Raw genomic sequence first — 4,143 nt, forward strand, 5'->3', positions numbered from 1 at the left:
GTTCCAAGTCCTGCAATAAAAACAGAAAAGAATGTTGGTCAGAAAGTTCACCACGGCCCCGTGCTCAGTGAACACGGTCCGTGGTCGGAGATACAACGATTGTCTTCCGGATCCCTGTTACTGGTGTGACAACCCTCACTAAACCAGGTATCCGTATGACTTAATTAATAATTAATTACTGCTTAATTACTGTGCTTACTTGAACTTATGGACAAACTGCTACTTGAATGCTGATACATGTATTTACTTGCATCATACTTTATTTACTGTCACTACATTATTTACATACTGAACCTTGGTGACAAACATGATGCACAAAAGCACAGTAGCACAATGAACGGATAACCTATTGAACATGCTGATATAGCCAGCAACAGGCAGTCACTGCCTCTAAGGCCTGTATGAGCCCGAGATAGTTAACTACACTAATAGTGAGTGTGAAGATACAAGGGTTGTAGAACTGCGTCTCTAGGAATAAGTTACAGTGATCGGATGTGCCTAAAACGTACTCCAAGTACAAAATTCAGCACATTAACTAAAAATTCAGCATTTGGTTAACTAATAAAGTGCCAAAACATGAGAAAAATATTACTAGACACTTTCCAAAGTGTCGGGAATAAGTTGTGTCACTAAAATTAATATTAACGACACTTTAAAGCTTTGTTAAGCGCTTTAACGGATTACTATCCAACCGAACAACCGGACTTTACCCGGGACACAAAAATATTGCCATTAACATTATTTATCTTTTTCTGAGCCAGTTAGGGCCCCTGAATACCCTAACACCCACTGTAACGCACTACACATTAGTAACCGGGTTAATCACTTAACTAACTAAACTAACCTAACTAAAATCTAATGATTAGTTGAAAACCAACCAAGACCCCCCCCCCTAACCAAACCGTCCCCAAGAGGGGGACACACCTTGTCCTTCAAGTGATTATTTTAATCTTCTGGTTTAGTATCAAGAGAGCATAAAATCCAATGGACCATGATCTTAACTTTGCCTATAAGAACAAGGGTTTACACACCATAATCATCCAACACCTAAACTCAACAACACACTCTCCCTCTCCTCTCTAGAGCTCTCGGCCGAACCCCCTTCACCACCGATCAAATTTTCGAGTTTTGTTCAAGCAATTCCAAGATCATTCAAGTGTTAAGGATCACCTACAAGGAAGCTCGGTGCATTCGGAAGGCGAAGGACCTCACCCTATTGTTTTTATCCACTCATTTTGCGTCTAGACTCTTCCCTAGCCTCGAGCTAGTAGTAAGTTGCTTGAATCACCTTCTCGAACTATTTTAAGATGGTTAGAATGATATGTAACGGTTAAAACTCGTAAACATGCAAGATGATGCATAAAAGTCTACTAAAAAAACTAAAAGTGATGGTTAAAAGCTTGTTTGTTGTGTAAATCTTGTAGTATTTGATTTGTGTTATTTGGACCCGATCTATGTTGTGGTAGCTCGGATCATCGCTTAACCCGGGTTGGTCATGATCATGGATCATGACATAGAGTTGTTTTGGATGTAACAAGGGTTAAATGATGAAACTCTACCACACACGAATCATGAACTTGTGTAAAAGCGATTTTACTTGTGAAATAGTGTTTAAAACTAGTAGATCTAAGGATCTACAAGCGGTATTTTCAAAAGACCGAGTGTCAAAGAAACCATGTTTTTTAAAGACGGATCTTACACTAACAAGAATGATTTTTAGAACACACGAGTGTGTAAACACATGAAGTTTCGACAAAATAACTATTTTTGTAAAAATTGACAAGAAGTTGTAAAGATGGAATATCTTTAAAAGCGAGGTTTTTACGAAACCGGATTGATTTATATAAAGATCCACTAAAAGTAATGGGATTTACTTCATATTTTTGGTTAAACTACAAGTTCATGAGATTCTTGCGATTTACGTATTTATTGACTAGTTTGTTGTTTCGGATATTGTTTTGGTTAAATAAGAAAATGGTTGATTTGATTTATAAAAGAAAATGATACGCTTGAAAGCATGGCCACCTCCAGTTACAAAGGAAACTCTGGCGAAATTTTTCCAAAAATCTAACACTTAGAATTATTTTCACTACAAGTGTTAGAAATACTTTTCGACTTGTTTTCAAATTATAGATTTCGCCACGACTTTATTTACAAAACATCGGAGGTGGGATTTCACAAAATAAAACTTGGTAAATATATATTTAGTATATATTTTTCATAAAGTCACTTGATATGTGTTTATGATTATTTTGTGAAGATACAAATATTATTTTTAGGATAAAAATAATATTACCAAATGTTAACGAATCCAAAATAATACGAACGCCTCTACGATAAATAGATAAGTTACACCGGTATTTATTATTACCACTCGATCATTAAAACGTAACTTACACATTTTAAGAAAATATGACTGAACGCGTATTTTGTCAAGGTATTATTTTGGGAAAATTTTATGTAATAGAAAATATAATATTTTTGAGAAGAATATTTATATTTTGGAGTTAGAAATAAAATATATTTTAAGTGAGACTTAATAATATATTTCGAACACACATGTATTAAATCCCCCATCCTTGGGAAGGAAAATGATTACCAAGTATATACATAATGTAAACACGAAATAGTTGTCTAACTATTTCCCAAAAACTTAAACCATAAAGCTAAGGCACGGCCGTCCGTCTAATAGAATTAGTACGTGTAGGTCGTCGCACAGCTGCTTGAGCAGGAGATATACTTGGTAGAGACGCACCACTGTGAGTTCATGTCCCCCTTTTCTCTTAACTGTTTTCAGTTTTCTAAACTACGGGGGTGAAATACATGTTACTATGATTACAAGTACTTTATACATGGTATGGTTAGCGTAAGGAGGTTTACTACTTAGATCATGTGAGTGGGTAGGAGCAACATGAGGCCATTAGTCCTCATGGTAGGACCGAGGGACAGGAGCGGTAGATCTATCTGGGTGTAGCGAGCCCAGCCCCAAGCCAAACTAGAAACGGACCTCGGGGTGACTTTGTGCCCGGCGCATAAATCCGCTAGGTTTGAGTCTCCCTACTTGCACTTCACACATATCAATGGCCTTGCAAACCATTGGTGATCTCGTTTTCCTTATTCGCTACATACCAGGATTTTTATACTTACAAAGGTTTATTTACTCACTTACACATGAACTCGCTCAACATTATTGTTGATTTTTCAACTTACATGTATTTCAGGGAATTAAAGGATCTGGCGCGGTATGACACGTTTTCCCGCTGCACTAGTTACGAGGTCATCCGGGTTTAGGGAATGTGACTCTTTCCTGGACAAGTCACAGTCCTTAAACTGTGTTTATGTTATGTTGATGTTTGTTGAACAATGTTTATGTCGTTAGGATGTGTTTTCGTTAAGACAATGTTGTTGTATTTGGTTTTTAAAACTTAATTAAATGGATGATCTTGCATGGTTTTATTTCATATAGCTTTGTTATGGTTAAGCTATGGTATTAAGAAGTCACACCAAATTAACCACGCTTCCGCAAAGCCAGGGTGTGACAACTGGAAAGTTGGACACGGCCCCGTGTTGCACCGACACGGCCCCGTGCTCAGCCCTCTGTAACTCGTAAAATAAAAACTGCCAGTGACACTGCTGGGCACGGCCCGTGTCCGACCAGGCACGACCCGTGCTGAGCTCTGCAGAAGTTGAAAGATTAAGAAAATCCAAAAAATTAAAAGAAAATAAAAAAAAATGATTAGGCCGTTGATTCCTAACTTTCTTAAAATCCTTGTGTCCCCGGCAACGGCGCCAAAAACTTGATGTGCGTAAAGTGTGTTATATTTTTAGATGTATATTTTAAGCCCTTTTTACACTTTTAGCCAAGTTTTAAATTTATAAAACACGATATTTACTAATACTAAACACACATATGGGCAACTGCACCCATCGTGGACGTAGTATAGTGTTGGTAAGATACCGAGGTCGTCCAAGGACACAAGAGCTTTTAGTACCGGTTTATCCTCAACGTCTAATCAAATCAAAAAGTTAGAAAAAGGTTTTTAAACTATGAAAATAAAACTAACTAAAATGCTGAAAAATAAAATAAAAAGAAAAACAGATAGACAAGATGAATCACTTGGATCTGACTCGTGTGTAGTGTAA

This window comes from Helianthus annuus, chromosome 10 (assembly GCF_002127325.2).
Source record: "Helianthus annuus cultivar XRQ/B chromosome 10, HanXRQr2.0-SUNRISE, whole genome shotgun sequence".
Lineage (NCBI taxonomy): Eukaryota > Viridiplantae > Streptophyta > Magnoliopsida > Asterales > Asteraceae > Helianthus > Helianthus annuus.